Source organism: Micrasema longulum, unplaced genomic scaffold (genome assembly GCF_059751315.1).
Source record: "Micrasema longulum isolate JH-2025_06_02 unplaced genomic scaffold, ASM5975131v1 h1tg000979l, whole genome shotgun sequence".
Lineage (NCBI taxonomy): Eukaryota > Metazoa > Arthropoda > Insecta > Trichoptera > Brachycentridae > Micrasema > Micrasema longulum.
The window spans coordinates 200895-222213 of NW_028278169.1; the positions used below are offsets into that span (position 1 = coordinate 200895).

General features: G+C 31.0%; 2 protein-coding genes across 2 annotated transcripts in view; both read left to right on the forward strand.

Moving 5' to 3' along the window:
- Positions 1 to 21319, forward strand: part of for (cGMP-dependent protein kinase for) — a 328386-nt gene that overhangs the window by 113059 nt on the left and 194008 nt on the right. The window lies entirely within an intron of this gene.
- The window catches only part of LOC148277792 (uncharacterized), a 28864-nt gene continuing 22123 nt past the window's right edge, over positions 14579 to 21319 (forward strand). Inside the window, exon 1 of the mRNA XM_088232392.1 lies at positions 14579 to 14655. The gene's annotated coding sequence lies outside the window, so the exon portion shown is untranslated. The remainder of the gene's footprint in view (positions 14656 to 21319) is intronic.

Genomic DNA, 21319 nt, shown 5'->3' on the forward strand with positions numbered 1-21319 from the left:
ATAATTGTAGATAATTTCACATCAATTGTGTAAAAATTTAAAAGAAATAAAAAAAATTATAAATTAAAACATATCTACATCAATAAAATGAAAAAGGATTTTCAAGAAACTATAATTACATTCTTATATATGAAACATATTCCTCAGCTTCCTGTCTAGTCTTTTTAGCAATCCATTTATGTACTCTAGCTTTGAAAATTATGTAAATTATGTAAATACTATATCCATAAAATTATTATCATTATGTAAATACTATATCCATAAATGTATCCAATTTTTTCCAAATAATGTCAAACCTGCTTTTTATTCAAATAACAATATTGGTTAATTATTGCTGAATAATAAAGAAAAGAATAGTTTATCAAATAATTCAGGTGTTTACCAATTGAAATGCAATAATCACATTATTGATGGTAAAAATATATTAAATATCTAACAAATTGGAAATAGTGGCCAAAAATTATATTTTTTCGGATATACAAAAATTACAATTATAGGTTTCGAGACGTACTCGTTTCTTCGTCAGGACACCAATTAAACCAACCAGTAGACATAGAAAAGTCTGTAAGTGGTCATATACAAATATTTAATAACATTTATTAAAATGTTTGACCACAAAGTTAATGCTTTAAATATTAATACTATTAATAATCGTATAACAACGGCCGGTCGCTAGCCACTGGAACATGTATTATTATTTCCAAGTAGCTGTGTGTAACATTTCCTAAAATCATCTCCGAAATGATTTCATGCCTTTCGCGATGCAGTATGTTGCATAGATAGATATTGCGCTCCACTGCTGATTCTAAATGACTCAATTGAGCGACGGGTCAGGGGTCTGCGATCCATGTAATAAACAAAAATAAACTGCTAGTTAATTAGCATAATTCTGAGTATAATTTTGTAAAATAAATAACGAATAATCAATGTTGAATGAAAATAATAAGTACGCGACAAAATTTATTTACAAAAAGATTATTTACCTACTGAAAATTTCCGCTTGAGAATGATTATATAAATACCATCTTAAGTGGAAGAGCAATCTAATGAAAAGGTATTTGAACATGGTTTTTAGTCACTCTCTCGCAAATGTTTTCCTGGTACTGTACGAAAAAGACAACTTTACGCCGGACAGATTATGCCTAACTTAAATCGGCAAAATTGACGTTTCGTAGTCCCATTTTCCGCATCCCAAAAATGAACCCATTTTGGTTTTGTTTTAAGAAAGAGTATTTTTTTTTGCGTTTTTTAAAAGTTATCATAGCTGTATGCCGTACGTCCGAAGACGGCAGATAAATCGGGGCGCTTTTAAGGGTTTTTTGGATGGTCATAGTTCCCATGGTAAAATGCCCACATGACTACAAAGTTATTGCTTTAAATATTAATAATCTTTTTCGACATTGAAAATAGTGAATAATATTATTATTTACTCTGGAAATTTCGACAAAAAACTTTCAGGGCTTGCTATGTCGTTTTTTGAGAGTGATTTCTTATCAAAAAATGATTTGAAATCATCATTGAAACGTTCGCTGAAAAAAAAAAAACAAAAACCAAAGCTCCAGAAAATAAAAAAAAATGTATATTTTAAATTATATTTTTTTCTTCTTCTTAGTGTAGGTCTTGCGACCTGTTTTTCAAGAGGGTGAGTCCCCTGCTGGTTCGATTACCAGCTATCGACCCATCTCTGATGGTCTCCTCGGGAGTCGTCTACCTTGAGGTTGGCCGTGTAATGCAATGTGAAGGAGTCTGGATGGCTCCATTCTTCTCACATGTGCAGAGTCTTCTCCGTGGCCTCCCCCACTTAACGACATAACCGATCTAGCATATTTCCCTTATCTTCGATTTCCTTATTTTGTCTCTCCTGTATTCTCTCAGATATGCTCCTGAGAGACTACATTTTTGACACTATTAGCGCGTTTTTTTGTAATTGGGCTTCCTGCTTTGCATTCAATCCCATACGCCATGATGGGTTGCGCACAAGTTTTATGGATTTTAATTTCGCTTCTGATCTTCATGCTAGGTTATTTCCGTTTAGTAGATCCGTTTGCCCAAATAAATCCACCCTTAGATACCTGAACTTTTTCACATATTCTGCTGAGACGCCATCCACAGATACGCTGCATCCCACCGGGATCCAGAGAACACCATACTCTTCTATCTCTTTAACAGATGATATTATATTTATACTGCATTTTTGACTTGCTAAATTTTTAATGTTTATTGTTTAAAATTTCAGATTCGATAATTATTATTTTTATTTTCTAGGTGAAAAAAAACGCAAGCTTATAAAAGCCTCTAGGCGCGGGTGGCTCAAACGTTCAAATGCCCTGGGCCAATTTAACAGAGTTATCTTCGACTGTCTATAAAGAAAAACCGATATTTGTGTACGAAAATGAGTTTATTTGCACGAACTTTAAGATTAGATTTAGATTTATTTATTTTTGACAAAATACATCGTTTTAACTTTACATATTACATTACACAACAAATTATATTTGTACAAAATATTCCCAATCACCAAAAGTGCTGGTATGACGGGATATAATATATTATGATACAATAGTTTTAATAAAAAGTCGATAAAATAACATCACATATCACTTGTATATATATTTCATAAAAATGGCCCCCAAAATTGAACATTTTGCGTAAATCAAAAACACGAACATTTTTTTTTCAAAACAGGTGTATGAATTCTGGTTCCAATTCACTCACATTTAAAGTATCTTTATCGGTAACCTATAATTAAACATGTTTAAAATGTATACATATTCTGCTTTTTGTACAGAAAATTTAATTTTACTTTGTAAATAAAATTGAAGATAAATGTTAACTTCCCATTGTAATCGGGGTCCTGACATATATCATAGTAGCATATGGCATATAGCCTGTACTAACCTAATCGTCCTGTATTAAAACATTAAGTGTGATGTTACCATTGTGTCGTTATCAGTTGCGTGCTATTGATTTATAATCATTGATTTGAATTATCAATTCCGTGAATTGTAGATATCAATGTAACCCTCGGTAATTGTATTTGTCACACGTGTAAATGGTACAAGGCAAAAGATGCACTTAAATCACTTAAATTTATTTAAATAAATATTGATGAATACGCGATTGGCATAAGTGGGAAATGTGTAATTTAAAGAATAACGTGGGTGTAAATAATATTGATATTTTATAGATTGTTGAGGGAAAGAATTATAGGGCTTTGGAAAAGTAAAGATTTTTTTTTTTAAATACCCCTTTTATATTTCAACAAAACTAAACTTTTGTGTAAGTAAAGCCTCTTCACCGTAAAGATTGACAGTCTAAAAAAAATTATTTGAAAAAAAAATTTTTTTCAAACACTATTATTTTTTCTAACCATGAGGCTGTTTAAATCGCAGCTCAAAATTCATGCACATTAAAACACCAATTATTCGGATAATAAGTGCTAGACGCTATCCGGATGTGCAGAAATCCAGATTATTGGGTTAACCATTACATGAAGGCGATGTTTTGAAAGAAAACGCAAAATTTACTGCAAGTTTTTCTTTAATGCTCTTAAAATAATACAGCGTATTGGAATCACATTAAAAACTTACCTAAACATGTCCAATAATTCAGAGTACAAATTTCAAAAGTTACGAATTAAAAAAAATATATATCAAGAAATATTTTTTGAACTTGTAGAAGCCACACAAATTTTTGCCATCTCTTAGAGATTTCGAGAAGCAGAAAGATACTGCTACTGGGCGCTAGATGGCTCTACACGTGCATTTAATTATTGTGCGTTGTAGGAAAGATGTCTGCCTCGTGCTTCAAAAAATTAGGTCAAAATTTCGTGGTGATTTTAAACTAGCGAAAATATATTATGTATTCGAGAAGTATATAATAGTGTGTTTTTTCAGATGAATACGTAATCGTGATTGCAAAGAATTATTCTTGGGGGTTATTTATACTCTCTAAAATCTACACATCATGTTGAAAGAGGATTCTAGACAAATTGTGTTGAGAATGTTAGAAATTCACTTTTTTTGGATTGTTTGATTATTTAGTAAAATTGCTCAAGTGGGGTTAATTTTTTTTCCATAAATAAGCAATTTACCAGCCAATGTAAGTACTCAGGCTATGACATATGTTATACATAGACTTCTATCGTACCTTTGTATTAGGGAAAATACACGTTAAAGAAAATCTACCCTTAGGTCAATATTTGATTCCGGCAGAGGAAAACCTGTCGAAATCCGGCGCTTCCGAACACTAAATTCGAAGATCGTGCTTTTGCCGTTGCCGGCCCCTCTGCCTTCAAACTTACTAATCATAGACAGTCCCAGTCAGTTTAGATCCCGACAGAAATCTCACTTCTTTACTTTATCGTACCCTCAATTTTTAATCAGAAAAATAATACGAAAATATGAGTCACTTAAGCTTAGTTAGAATGTTAGTTTAGATATACAATTGAACGTAGTTATGCAGAAAGCTGCCAGCCATAGAAAAGTGAAACTGAGATAATAGCACATTTGTGAAAAGAGAAAATTATAGAATCTACACAACAGTTGGAATGTTTTTGACTTTAACAAACGATAAACAACAAATTATACAACATTACAAATAAGAATCGTATTATGTATTTGACCAGTTTTAATGATTTTTAAAGTACCATAAGATTTTTCTAGTGCTGTAGGTGTTTGCTGCAAATATAGAAATGCCGTTTTTGTGATCGACTCCATTTTCAGAAGACGATTAAGACGTTTTTAGCAGAACATAGAATTGACATTACTGCACCCGATAACATTAATATCTCATTTTTTCAAAATTGTGGACTGGCTGCTTTCTGCATACCTACGTTCAATTTTAAAGCGCCCTTCAGGTGAATTTTCACAAAAATAAAGCTTTATAAATCAGCCTAATTTTATTATTATTATAGGCATGTTCAATAGAGTAAAATATTTTTAAAATTAGTTATACGAAAACGTACCGACAGTTACTAAGTACTGTTTATTTATACCAGGGCTGCATTCAACGAGCATCCATATGCTACCAAAAATTGAATGATACTCATTGGTATACAAAGAAGTTTGTATTTCCAAGCAGGTTCTTTCCTGAAAGTAGTTATAATTTCGACCAATTTATTTCTTTTCACTGGATTTTTAGGAACAAAAAGATAATATTTAGCCACGTTTACTATATTTTAAAAACGTTTTACTATCACTGCATTATTGTAATTAAGAAGAGCTTCGCAATTGCACCGCTAGGCGTAGTTTGACGTTTATGAAAATTGATATTTTCATTTAAATATGAATTGTTTTAAGCTTTAATTAACTTAGTAGCTGCAATACATGTCATCTTACTCCTTTTTAATTATTAAAAAAATAGTTTGTTATTTCTTAAAATTTCATAAATACACTAAACTTCATTGTCAATTTTAAAAATGTGTAAATGGGGGCTAGATTTCTGACCATTCATGCGCTTTGTAGCTACAATCAAGCTCCTACCTGTTACACTTTAAATAGATTTTAATTTGAACTAGCAGCTAGAATCCCGAATCAGTCCATGCGCATTGTAGCTTCAAGACGTGCTGGTATACGAGTATTTATTTATTGTACAGCTCCCTTGAGGTGACTTTCACAAAAATGGCGCTTTATCAATTATCCACCTGTAATAATAATAATAATAATAATAATAAAACAATTATTATTTGATTTTGAACTAGGGATTAATTAAACTCGAGGTTCGTGTCATTGAATCGAGTCGATCCTGAATGTCTCGTTTATGATTAGAAAATAATATTTATATCACAACAAAAACAATAGTCTTTATAACTATAAAATACGGTGTTGGAATTTTTAAGCGAACTGCTGTACTGAAATTAGATTATTTTTTTATTTCCAAAGTGCAGATACATTTTCATAGCTTTTGCGAAGGCGTTTTGTGCCACGCCTCGCATCGGAGTTATGGAGTTATCAATAAATAACGAATCGTATTCCAATTAGCAATAATAGACAGAGAGAATTCGGAGCGTTTTGATTTATTTCACCCACTAATGAGAAAAGAAATAATTCACTTACAAAATATTTTAACTTGAAGTAAAAATCCTCTAGATTTATTTGAAAACGACGCTTATAGATTTTTTAAAGCTTTTGGCTTTTGAAGTGAATTTTTGAGCTTAATTTACACTCAATTAAAAAAATTATGAATTATGAAGTTCCTTAAATATAAATAATAGTTGACATTAAAAAATTATGCTTACTTGGTTTTGAAAAACTTAATTTTCAAATTTCCGAACATTTCACGAACAAACATAAAAATAATTATTTGCTTATAAATCTTTGATTTTTAGTGTACTTCCTTGTTTTTTCTCCCACAAGAATCATTGAATGACAAATAAAAAATTTAGATTAATTTAGCGTTTTTCAGTTTTTTTTAGGTGATATTCATTTTAATACTTTCTTACGGTGCATAAGGCACACCATTGACGGACTGATTTGCAGCGTTTCTTATAATTTCTTTCATTAATACAAGATTTTTAAAGTAGAGTTTCGAGATGTATCTTTCTTAACTTTTTGGTGTTAACCACGAAACTCGATGTCTCATCCATACACACTGAGGTAAATATATAGAATCCAATATGAACATAGGCCTCCCCATTAGATCAGATCTCTCTATGCATTTTCGAGAAACTTCTCTAGAAGAAAATCAAAATAAGTGCTCTAATTTTTACCGCAAGTAAGAAAAGATTTTTTAATCAGATTTCCCGTAGCACTGAACTTTATTATTATATGCTAATTGAATATATTGGTTTGTATTTACGAATAAAACAATATATCTGATCTTCACAGAGTTACAGTGTAATCAAAGTATTTTTTCTCCCACTAGACGACATTTTTCTGTTAAGCATCACGTTTTATCACGACGAAGGTCCGTCAGAGAATGAAGACAAGGAATGGAACTATCCCCGAATTAAGATGCTATTTTCTTCGTGCTTGTAACGTGGCTACTTTATTATACGTAATTGAATGTTGTCATTAAAAATTCAAACATATATGTGCACTTTCAATTTTTTTCTACTCTAAGCTAATTTTCTTAAAATTTTATATGTATACCAGGTGTCTTGTTTGATTAAGTATCTCTTCAATACCCACTCACCGCTCTTTTTTTGCCTTCTCTTTTACAGTAGTAATTGCTCGATTGTGGCATAATCTTCCCACTAATGTCAGAGACGCTTCTTCATTATTTACATATAAATCAAGATTCAAGATTGAAATTTCACCATCTAAATATTTTAGTTTTTTTTTCTCCTTCTTCTTCCTTCCCATATACCCCCCTCTCTTTGTAAATAGTGTAGAATTTTAGTTTGAAATTTTGTATAAAATATTATATCTCAGTTTTAATTTACCTAGAATATGTATAAACAATTCAAAAAATTTCAAACAGAACGGTTTGAATAGGCTGGAATAAATTGCCTTAAGGTAATATGTCCGCCTTCATATGTATATAACATGTGTATGTATATAGAGTGCTATATAAAAACTTGTGTTTGCTTTTAATGATTAAATAAACTAATATGTCTTCGGTTTATGTAGTTGCCATACTCAAGCCTTTAATCATTCTGAAGGTATTTGAATTTGAGGCGTTTATGAAATAATGTTATCTTGTGTTTCCGGCTCTGTGGCCCATTTTGCAATTACCTAGCGGATGTTGGTAATTTGGTTTTCATTAGTCGGATAAGTTATCGATGTTCCGCGTACATTATTCATAATGTTCTAATCCAAAAAGGAAGCAAGCTTAGAAATAAATTTTTAAAGAAGTAAAAACATAAATCATTAATTACCTTTTTTTTTGTAAATGACTAAATCTTGGTTGATTGCCTGTTGTGGTGCATTAATAACCCGAAGGTCCGAGGTTTGAACCCCGCTCTTCCACAACTAGATTTCCATTTCCTAACAGTGAGGTATATTAATGGTTCCGAAACTAAAAAAAATGGGTTAATTATTAAAATGCATTTTTAAATTAAAAAAAATACACTGGAGTAAAATAATTTTTAAAATTTAAATCTAAGAGTAAAGAAGATATTTATTTTTAAGAAATTTGAGAATTCAACAAAAAAATAAAGCTCAACTCGCTTTAAAAAAAAATCTTGAAAAAGATGTAACGCGCTAATTGCATTAAAAAAAATTAAAAAATGTTGTAATAATTCAAAATTGATAAGAAAGGAAATGATTACTCAAGCTCTTCTATAAATGAAGAAAATACAGGCTTTTAACTAATGGCCTTTTATCTTTAAAAAAATAATGAAACCCTTATTTAAAAAATGTCTACCTGAAAACAAGTTTCACCCAGTTATGCAAGCAATACCTACGTAATTCAGACAAATTTATAGCAACGAACATACTGAATTATTATGAAAATAAAACTTTGTTATCAGTGTTACACAATTTTATTATTTTACAAGAACACAACTATAGTTTCGGGAGAGCACTCCTCCCATCGACGGGTGATGTTTTATGTCTTGGTACATTCTTCTTCTTGCGGTGTCACATCGGGTCCCCCCGGCGTTGGCGATCACTACAGCGAAAGCATCTCAATCCTGAGCTACTCCGAGTCCAGGACAACTGCTTGTTGGATGTTCTCGCCGTAGTGGTTCCTGGGAAAAGATGACCAGAGTGGTTTCCCATTGCCTTCTCTGGTAGATTTTTCTGCCAGGGTTACCTTACCTTAGCTGGTTGTTTCTGGTTTGGAGGCTCTAGAATCTTGCCTTTCATCCTCTCGTTATCTACTGTGATCACACCGTTATGAGTGTGATTCCCTCGCCCAGGGTTCGCGACGTGGACGCCAACGAGTTGGACTAGTCAGTAGCGTTGCCGGTGGAATGCAACTGGGCATTCGCAGCATTTAATAGAATCGCACCCCCCAGCAATATGTGACTCACTGCGACCCTACTGACGGTTCAAACCCCATTGTGTACATAGAGAATAGTAAAATAACATAATAATATTATCAGCATAACCCATAGCTAAGGACTGTGCAGATATTAAGCTGAGAAACGATTCACTGTCGCGGGCTATTAGACACTTAAACTGGCAATAAGGGCTAAAATTATTTTAATTTATTCAAAATTGTAAATTCAATATGGGATTGCCCTGAACTGTTATCTCTCATCAACTTCAGGGTGCCGGAAGAATGATTAGACAGGTGCCACCGTTTTGTAGCAACAATTCACGGACAGTGTATACTTGTAATGCCGTATTAACAGACTTCACGAACTCTGCAATAGTTATTCCCACGTATCTGATATATTTAGTGTAGGGTATTGTTCCTATAGAACAAACCTTTTGAACTTTTTCAAAGATAGTGAATGGTAATTATATTGATTTATTCATGCATTTCATAATATATACAGTTTTTTGTTCACTTTGCCCAGCTGCATGAAACAGTACTTATGATTTTCTTGTTGTATTACTGTATAATATTATATTTAATTTTGTTTTTTATATTTATTCTTGAATTGTTTAAACTTTCTACTCAATATGCTGTAAAATTTTTAGGTTAATTTTTTAAATATAAATCTTGTACAATTTTTGATTATTTTTTTTATAAATCTTGGGTACAAGGAAATTTGTGTTGTAAAAAAAAATATATTAAGCCAAAAATGTTACTATTATAAACTTTTGTAAAAGGTAGATTTGCCGTTTATGTTAATAAAATAAAATAAAATACTTTTTTTTATTTTTCTAAATAGTTGCACACTCAAAATATTTAAATTTAAATGCATTTTTTTTATGATACCATAAAAGTGGAAAGATCTTTTATTTAAAAAAAATCGATGTTTAATTGGTTGAAAGCGTCTGTCGGCATTTTGGGCGATAAAACAAAATATTTTAATGTCTTTACTTAGGTATCCATAAATAAGCTCTCCTGCCCTAGTTCTTACGATATTCGTATCTATGAAATGCTGTTTTATTGGTTTATTAAGCCCACATGGACGAGCCTTCGGCAGCGAATTGCGTGTTAATGTACCTACATAGGTAATATTTACAGTACCGAATTAGAAGTGATAATTAATCGATATATATTTTAAAAATAAACACTTTGTTATAAACAATGTTTTGAGTATGTCGAAATGTTTTTAGACAGGCTGGATTTTACTCCCTAAGGAGTTATTAAGATCTACAATTACTAGAATCAAGTCAAGTATGGCAGTCAAGGCATTTGTTTATTTTTTTTATTTATTCGCATATTTTATATACTTTTTTGTACACTTCGCCCAGCTAACGAGGGTACATACCCCGTTCCAAGCTAGGCAATTGTATATTAATACATAATAATCGTTTACAAGTTAATAAAAAGAACAGATAGTCAAAATATAATTTTACTAGTATACACATGTTAATACATTTATATACATATCCACATATATATATACATATATACACTCATACGTATTTATATACTCATACATACAGGTGTTCATTAAACCCTGTCTCATCTGAAACCACGATGATCAGTATGAGCAAGAAGACATATTAACACATTAAAATATTTTTTTAGAAATAATAAAAATTTGAGAAATAAAATATCAAAAAAGCAAATGGTTGCTTACTTCTGCAGGAGATAAACGAGGAGGGGGAGGAGGGGGAGGAGGGGGGAATCTAATACTGGGCCGCGCTTCCCTGCAGAAGTAAGCAACCATTTGTTTTTTTAAATATTTTATTAAAAAAAAATCTTTGTTCTAAATATTTTTTAATAAGCTAATATGTCTTCTTGCCCATACTGATCATTGTGGTTTCAGAAGTGACAGGGTTTAAAGAACACCCTGTATGCTCATGCGCACACACATAAGATACAAAATTTATTTTTATTTACAGGGCTTATGACCTGTCATTGGCTGGTTGAAGTGGCCACTGTACACACTGTGTGAAATTCACCATTCTGCGTCCATTAAATATCCACATTTCCTCAACTCTTCTATCTGTTGACTTTGGTGAAGTAAAAGAGCTGAAACCTATAGGCAGAATGGTGAATGTCACACAATGTGTTAAGTGGCAACTTAAACTAGCCAGCGACAGGTCATAAGCCCTGTAGATACTTAGACTTCTATATTAAATTTCTCAAAAAGTAAATTTTTATCTTGCACAACTATCTAAAATAAATACATTACATACGTTAGATTATATTAGTAGATATTTTACTTTGCTACCTAATACGATCCTGAAAGCACTCTAAAAGAAACCCCAATTTTCTTTCATGACTACCTGCAATTAATTAGTTTAGCACCCACTTATTTTTTCTAATAATATGTATAATACTAAATCAACGTATAATTATACTAATTTTATTTGACATTTTATTATGATGTCGGCATAAGTAATTTAGTGTTATTACTTTTAATGTCAAATGAGGTTGTTAGGTACACTTGTTGATTGGTCTTAATCTAATTCTCTCTGTGACAAATTATTTAATGGTGTCGCATTTTCTATTACAATCTGAACATTGATCCACTATTTAAATAATAATACAAGATTAGTTCACACCCCCGCATTCTATTGTGTGTATGTCTACTTTCATTTCATATTATTAAATATGTGTGTCCAATTGAAAAATGTACATGTTAATAACCTCACCATAAAAATGGCTTAATCTTATTTAAATTTTCACTTAAGCAATACCAAAAAATGTGTTTTTAAAATATTTTCTTTACTTACAATCATTTATCGTAGCGCGGCGCGGGGTATTTTTTCTTTCGAAAAGCGTTCTAGAGGAAAGTCTAAAACGCATTTATTTTATCCATAATTTATTTATTTATTCAAGATTACACTCGTTTACAGATTCATGAACTTATTAAGGCTTTCAAGGCTGTACCCGTGTTGCCACAATAATGAACAAGACTAAAAAATACACACTAAAATAAGTTAAATCCAGAAAAATAAAGTAAATGCTAAAAAAATTTACATAAAAAATAATCAGATACAAATGTTTAAGTATAAATTATACAAATTTAGTAACATACATAATCAAATACATAAAACAATATAATTATTCATCACCCATTTCCCTATTCGCACCTAGTAATCCATAGGACACTGCATTAAAATACCAACTTGACCATTTTTTGTAACATGAAAGGTAAGATGATTACGCCTTAGGTGCTAGACCAGGGACTATGAAATATTATGTTGTAAAAATACCCTTTTAAATAAATAATTTATGTCAATCACGTCGGAAATCGAACCCGGGACCTCTTGCATGGTAGGCAAACGCGCTGAACATTTGACTACGATACAAACAGCTGTACTAAGGAATTGTTAGTAATGTGAATAATCGAAGAAGTATAGTAATTAAACAATATTTTTATAAGTGATTAGGATAAATCGTACATCTGTACATAAATAAAGCATTCTGTTTCATAATGTTTAAAAATATACATATTGGTGAATATTACGCAGTGTAAAGTTAAATGCTGCACGGCGTAATTTTCTTTTTAACCTTTTCCTCACTAAGCACCCAAAAATACACATGATCCGAACGGGGGGCCTGCTTGTATATGGCGTCAGGAGAATAAAACGTTGGAAGTGTTAATGATCGTGCAATTATTTATTCATGTTTTCGCGTACACATATTTTACTCATTCGTGTATTTTATTCATTTTTGTTAGTTTGGCTAGTGCTAATGTACATAAAGTGAAATTGACCCTTGTATTATTTACGTCTTTAATTGGTTTTAATATAAAAAACAACTGTTTAAAAATTTAAAAACAAAAACAGGAAAATGCTTTATTCTATTATTTTCACGATTACAAAAAATATAGGGAAAATAGCTTTAATAATACTTGAGTTATCGAATTAAAATTAGTCTATGGGGGATTAGAATCCCTCCCTTTGGTCCGGCTGGGTTAAAAATCGTAAGGTTTATTGATTAAACCAACTGGTCTATGAAGAAAAAAAGAATTGAAAAATATTTTCAGGGGATCTCTAGTAGATGAAGTAATTCGGATAAATTTCACATGCATCAATTAAGCATTCAAATTGTATGAAAATAAACGATATAAATTAAAAAATATGGATGCTTCAAAATAGTCAGATTGGTTCTTTTTTGTTAGTTTCAGGTTCATAAAGGTACATTTAGTTTCAAAATATTTGATTTAAAACATAAATAGAACTCGTATGGCTCAAAACATCTTTGAAATAATATAATATTTAGTTTTTTAAAATTATTATTACACTATTTATATATATATATATATATATTTCTGTAATGATTGTTTTAAAAATCCCCATTCAATTATTATTTGATCAAGCATTTAAAATGAAAAATTACGATAAAAGTGTTTCATATAGTGAGTTTCGGTACCAAAATACGTAGCTTATTGGCCATAAAATTATAGAAAATACAAAAAATTAATAAAATAAAATCAAGTGGTTGATATGAAAAATTGCAAAGAAATTTTCCTAGTAGCTTCACTAAATACAAAAATACAAAAAATCGATAATTCTGAGATTATGATGAGCATTGGTTTGTATGTTCTTGATAATTACCTAAGACAGCGTCAGCATAGATTGTTTCATATTCCAATATACAGGACCAACCTGCCGATAGTTATGCCCGTTGGATGGGCCACCGCTATGCTAAACAACATCGCTCTGGATGTTGATCTGTTCCATGTATCCGAAGGGGTTTTCCGGAGCAGAATTCTCCTACTATTTTAATAATAACATGAAATTGTTAAAATAAAATATTAAATAAAAATTATAATAAAATTACATTTTTAGAGCCCTTGCCTCCAACTTAATATCCCTGTACATGGGTTTGGGCTTGGAGGGAAAGATTTATTAAAATATAACTCTCGCCCTTAACATTCTAGCCAGGATCTTCAAAGACCTGAAGGTCAAGAACTCATTCACGGGGACCCGTCACAGTAGATCTTCACAGATCGCAGTGACGTCAGGAGCTTATATAGCACTCAATTCTATTTCAAATAATAAAATTGAAAATAATAAAATTAACAGTTAAAACTAAAAGTTAAAACTAAAAAAAAAATAGTAATCAAATAAAAAAAAAACAAAAAGAAAGTAACTTAATCTTCGTAATACAAAAAACTGAAATAGGATTTAAAGAAGAATGACTGATTTAAAAAATAAATTAATAAAAAATTTGTTTTTGAAGGCAGCATTAAGTTCTTAAGACTTTTTGCAATTTTAAGGATTCGCTTTTTTTCATGTGCGTTTTTAACAATGGTTTGCGAATATGAAAATCATATCTCAATTTCACTTTTTTTACTGTCGACTTCTCTTCGAAAAAATATTTTCTTTAACACCTATTTTCTCTTAAATCTAATAATCTTGCTTTGCTAAACGTGCAATACTTTATTCTGCACGATTTTTTTTCCTACTCGGTTTTGCTCGGGCAGTAGTAAATCATGTAATGCTATTTTTTGTTAATTATAGCATGCAAAAAGTGTGTAAACTGCTGTAAAAAAGAACATTCGCAAAGATCTTTCACTTTTTATTACGTGCCCACGGCAAGTTCAACTCGACGCGTCATTTGGACTTCAAAAAAGTCACGCCGTCTGCTGCCGGCCGCAGTTTGTCTTTGGCGGACGCGTGCGCCGGTTCTGTGCGCCATTTTGAGATAAAAAAACATACGTTCGGAAACGCGCGGGAAATCGAGAAGGTTATTGTGAGAACTGTCACCTATTTATTTCCTGTGTATTTTTAACTACATCAACCGGTTCAGATGAAAGATTTTCATAATACAAAATGTTTTTTTGATTTGTTTTCAATATTGCTGAGGATTGTGGAAATGCAATTAATAGGAACAAGTGATATTACTGCTGGTGGATTGGTCAGTTTTAATCCTAGAATTTCTGCCATTGATCAATCGGCTTGCCCTTATGTGTTCATATAATTGTATTCAATAGTAATAGCAACGTGTTAGTTGTTATGCCCGGAGCACTTGATTTTATCGTAATGATTTATCAATATACTTGAATGTTTTTATTAAACATTTATATAAGTAAGTTGAATAAAATAATTAAAATGGCTGATTGTACGTATGATAAGTCAAGTGAAAAATGTTTTTTCAGCATTCGTAAAAATCGTGTTTTATAAGAAATGTATGTTTATTTTGTTTGAATTTGAACAATTTAAAGCATCAGTATTTTACCAGACGCCTTTTAATTTTTCTAGGCGTCGGCGTTCGGGAAAACTGATGGAAATTTTTGCATTCTCGTGAATCCCAAATTATTTTTCTTTCCGTAAAAAACAAATCTCGTTATAAGGTTGATACAATAATTACAAAATATCGATAATTGAAACGCATATGAAATGTGTTTTAATACCATTTTTTGAAGTTACATAATATACTAATTATACATTTTAAAAGGGCAAGTCTATAAAATTTGTAAGAGTGTTAGTGTATAAGTGTAATAACTTTGAGGAAATCAGTCAATCATCTTATCAATCAGAGTAAAATTTTAATGAACGCTCTGGCTTATGAAATAAAAAGGTGTAAAAAAAAGCTTTAATTAAATATTGTCGCCGTTCAGGCAAACGCCACTAACCCAAATACACCCGCAATTCGAAAGTTTGGAGAGCTATGAAAAAATAAGATTTGATGTGTTTTGGAAGTTTTATGTATACAATATATTTTCTTTAAGTTTTTTTCATAAATTCCATTAGTTACATTTTCTCTCAGATACATTTTATATATCTAGAACGTTTTTAATCTGGCAAGGTGGCTAAGTTTTGGTTTAGTGACTGCTTGATTATAATCTGGACAATAAACCAAAATAGTTAGTGACAGGAAGCAATTATGAAAAATATATGTATGATTTTTATTTATTTATCAAAAGAAACGTATTAAATTTTGTGGTTAAAAATATGTTACACATAAATAAATATTTTTATACATATAAATTTTATGTTTGGAGCACAACATTTTTGGTTATTAGTAATAAATAAAACAAATATTCACACCATAATATTGAGTGAACATTGATAAAATACAATAGGATAGAATTCATTTGTTAAGTTTGTCTTGACAAAGACGCTTGTATAGCTTTGAAACCGGTCGGTAGAAAAAAAACAGTGGTTAAAACGAAGTTAATTATTTTATCACATGTTTGTTGTATTTTGTTTTGTCATATCAAATAATTAGCTTAGCACAAACGATATGTTATTTTTAGGAAGACAACAGTATTACTTAAAAAAAATATTAAAATCTGCCTTAACTGTCAATAAATTCAATCTGCCTATAAGATTTATGCTTGTTGAGGTTTTATTGAATACTGTTTTTCACTAACAACAAATAATATTGATTTACTTATTTTTTATTAACTAAGCAACCTTGGTGACTTTTGTTTCTTAAAGAACATAATTTTACGCTTTGAATTTATTCAACTCGAAACTGACTTTTTAGGGTTACTGACGTTTGGCTGAATAGCGACGATATATATATAGACAGATATTTTGCCAAAATTCGGTGCCAAAGGGTGAAAAAAAGACATAACAATACATTTGTGTTGTTATTGACAAATACAAATACGCATGTTAAAAATAACTTAGTGCCTAAAACATGTACTACGTAAAAAGCTCCAACCTCTTACTTTTCTTCACTCAGTACTATACAGATTATTAATACGTTTTCCCACCATGAAAAAAAAAACATTTTACTGAAAATAAATAAACTACCATATTCATGTAAATTGTTCACCCCTTCACTGTAGTGCTTTTTTTCCATACGACAAATATAAATCGAGAACTATTTATTTAATTATTTCATAAATTTAAATTTATTGGGGTAGTCCCTATTTATGATCTACATCATTATCATCATTTTCCTAAACGCATCCGTCAGTGCATAGAGCATCGCATTTGGACTGCCAATTGCAGCGTATCTGGATCATTTTTTGTTACATGGAATGTAAGATGATCAGTATTACCTACGCTTCAAGTGCCATCTTCATATCTATACTGAAGATTATTGTTTCCTTCTTCATTGATATAATAATATATGTGCCTTTCTAATCGGTGCCAATGCACCGATTTTATATCACGAAGAATGATCTCAATGGGCTGTTACGATTTTATCTTATTAATTAATAATCATTTCAATTCATTTCGTGACTATGGATTACAAATATAAAGAAACAGAAAAAAAAAGAAAAACGCTGCATTAAAAATAACCACTGAACGATCTGCGTTCTCTTCATGTCAAGGCGAATGAAGAATACAGTTTTAGGTGTGAAATAGAATCAGAATCTTGGACGAGTGGTTTTGAACCCAATGGCTAGGTAAAAATCCTGAAATGAAAAATTGAGAGAAAATTATTAGTCCACTTTGTGGTGTACTGGTTTCAGCTTTTATCTACAATGTCAGAAGTTTCGAGTTCGATTGCCAGCAGGGTTCATGTGACATATTTAGTTTAACTCATAAAAGACTGCTAAAAAATCTCTCTGCAAACGCTGCTGTAACGTCGTATTACGTGAAGCAAAAGACGAGATATTTTTAAGCGGTTATTTAAAAAATAAGAATTGACAAATGTTTTTACTGTTTTATAATTTTTTTTTTCATAATTTAAAAAAATAATTATTAAACTTAGGCTGGTTATAACAAAAAAGGTTTCATTTTTAGAAAAAAATATTACAGATTTGATTTATTGTAATATCAAGTCTTGTTTTTGATGTACGTAGACACATGAGTTAAGCTGTGATTTTCATTGTAATATTTCATAACTCTGAAGTGGATCTGCTGCGTGAGTCTGATAATCTTGCCTTCACATATAAAATGATGAAGTACGAAATTCGTTGCATTAAGAGTATCTATGCAGAGCACTATGTACCATTGGTTGTGGATTAAAAAATGATGAATTTTTATATTTTATTTTTAGCTTAGTTGTTTATACAAAGGAGAAAATCTCATAAACATTATTGTTTGGTTTTATAAATCATGTTTCAAAAATGATCGTCTTCAAGAATAATGTGATTTTCACGCATTAGAAGGTGAACGAAAATAATGCGGTGTTTTCAGACCGAGAAAATCTGTTTCTAGTTTCGTTCTCAAAACATTTTTCGATTTCAATGTTGCCCAATACGAGTATTTATTAAATTAGTTATCAGAAATATAACATTTACGAATTTTTATATCGTCGTTACACGATCATAAAGATCACAAAAATACAAATAAAGCTTTGTATTCCAGATTTGAAAAAAAAGGAATCTAGATTAGATTAAGAATTAAAATAAAAAATAAATAAATCATTCATCAAATTAAAAAAAGTACTCTAGATAAGATTAGACTAACCAAAGTGTCAATTTATATACTTTTGTACTTTTCAAGTAATGACATAAAGTGTGAAAAAGGATTTTAAATAGCTCTCATGTGAAATTGAAGAAAATAATGACAATATGAGGAACTTTGGATTGAAATTTACAATTTTTTGTTCACTTTGTCCAGCTGTATGAAACAGTACTTGTTATATTATTTTTAAATATTTTATTATTAAATTTGTTATTTACATTTATTCTTGAATTGTTTAAACTTTCTACTGAATATGTTGTATATTTTTTTTTTGTAAATCTTGTATAATTTTTATGATAATTTTTTTTCTAAATCCTAGGTAAAGGGAAATTTATGTTTAAAAAAAAATATATATAAGAAGCCAAATATGTTAGTATTATAATTTTTTGTAAAAGGCAGATCTGCCGTTTATGTCAATAAAATAAATAAATCATTTTCTTGATAAATAACTGCAATCTTAGTCCAGTAAAATCCAAATTAACATCACGCCTACTGACGCGCTCTGGATCGAAATCATTTCATCATTCCAAGTCCATGTATTTATTTCCTCAAAAATCAGATTTAACGCTTTATGCTTAACGCTATTTACATACTTACGCACTCTGGATTGAAATCATTTTCTTGTTCCGGTTGTAGTTATTCAAGTAATCGAAAATCCTGTTATCTGGATTGAAGTTATTTTTTTAATGAATCACACACACGTTCGATGTTTTGAGTTTATAAACGAATTTTGTTGCAACAGAGGGAAATCATCTTTGAAGGTTTCAGCTCTTTTACTTCACAAAAGTCAACAGATCGAAGATTTGAGGAAATGTGGATGTTTATACATTATCAGCCTCGTGGTGTAATGGTCAGCGCATTTGTCTACCATGCAAGAGCTTTCGGTCCCATTCCCGACATGGTTGATATGAAATATTATTTAAAAGGGTGTTTTTACACTAGAATATTTCAAAGTCCCTTGACTGGAACCTGAAGCGTAAGGCTGATCACGTTTCCTTCATGTAACATAAAAAAAATGATTAAGATACGCTGCAATTGGTGAACCAATGCAGTGCCTTATGCACCATTAGGTGCGGAAAGGTAATGATGATTATGAAACATAGGGAGAAGTGGCCACTTAAACCAGCCAATGACAGGTTGTGAGCCTGTCAATGCCTAGACTTCCATATTCTCTTCTCAAAGATGTTCTTTCTCTCTGTTAAAACAAATTTAGATCTAAATAACTCAAAACATGATTAATTTTGTTATGATCAGAATTGGTCCGGCCCGCAGTCCGGGGGTTGCGTGCATGTGCTCTAGGGAATTTAAAAATTAGTAGATATTTAATTAAAGACTCCTAGACTTCCGTATTCACTTCTCAACAAAGTTCTACATTTACGTATTTTTCATCGTCAATATTGATAGTTTCTCGTCAGATCTATTTTATATTTTTCAAATATCTGTTTGTCAATAACTCACAAGTTAAGTCAATCATGGGAACTAATATAAATGATACGTAACCAATGTATTTCCAAGATTCAGTTCGCTATGGGTCATAAAAAGTTATTTTATTTAATTTATTTATAATAGGAAAAGTAAGATCTCCGTCTTGTCTACGTACGTAAACATTTTTGTTTAAAAAGTTTTTTCAGATCTAAATTTGTTGCAACAGAAAAGTAAAATAGGCATTTACTGGGATTATGACTTGTCGTTGGCTGGTTTGAGGGCCCACTTTACACTTCTTCTTCTTATTCTTCGCCCTTCTGTTCTCCACTGCTGGCCTCTTCCATATTCTTTTATTTTTCTCGGTCGGTTGCTACTTGCAGCCAATTTTTACCCCCTACAGCAGCTATGTCGTCGGACCATCTTTTTTGGGGTCTTCCGACGCCTCGCTTATTCTCCCAAGGTTATCTTAAAATTTAAGGGGTCCGTCTTGTGGGGTCTTGTCTCGCAACATGTCCTACCCATTGCCACTTCAGTCCGGTACGAGATCCATAATATCCGTTATTCTGGTTTTGTTCCTAATTTCTTCGTTTCTTATTTTATCTCTTAGGCTTATACCAAGTATGGATCTTCCCACGGATCAATGTGTGCATTTGAGCTTTTCTACATTTCTTTGTGTGAAGGCCATGGTCTTTAATGTATATGTTGACACTGGCAGTATACATGATTCGTAAGTTTTCCACTGGCTACAAAACATTCACATTCCATCGGTTGACTTTTGTGAAGTAAAACAGCTGAAACCTTATCATGTGGGTGAGAGTCATTCAGCTGAACCAATTCATCTACTAGGCGACGCCAGTAAACAATTTTCTGTTTTATTACTTCTTCTTTTACCAGTTAGTTAATTTAACAATGCAATCCAACAACAACATAAGCTTTGTAAACGCCTAGACTTCCACATTTCCTTCTCAAAAATGTTTTCCCTCTCTGTTGCAACAAATTTAGATCTGAATAACTCTCTTGGGAGAAAATTTTGCCAGTCTGCAAACACTTGGACATGCTTAAAACCTTGTTAAAGTTTTTTACTTTACTTTACGCTATTTTGAATCTGGATTGAAGAGGCAATAAAGCGCAGATACGAAGCTTTCATAAGTTATGGTAAGAAATGTAATAGATCCAATGTGCTAACAACGACATCGATTATTTAAGTCGTAAACCTTGTGAATTTCGCAAATTTTTGATAAATAAATTTGTATAATTAAAAGAAGTTTTAATAAAACCAAAAAACATTATTTACTTACGTATATTTAATGAATGCTGTGAAGGACTGAGTTCGCTATTTCACGATCGTAGGAACCTTCAGTATCGACGGGCAAAAAAATATGGCCGTTTTGTGTAAAAAGTCTTAATATACATTTTTTTATAATTATGTTTTATTTAAAACCATGAAGACTTTACGGACAACTAAGATGAATCAAAATAAATCAACTTTGTAATTCTCTGTGAAGGGTTAAATCATTTAATACTCGTTTTCCGTCATAAATTAATTTTTGTGTTGAAGTTTACGTGAGTTCTTGAGTTTTTTGTACTTGAGTTTTGATAAAAAATCAGTAGGC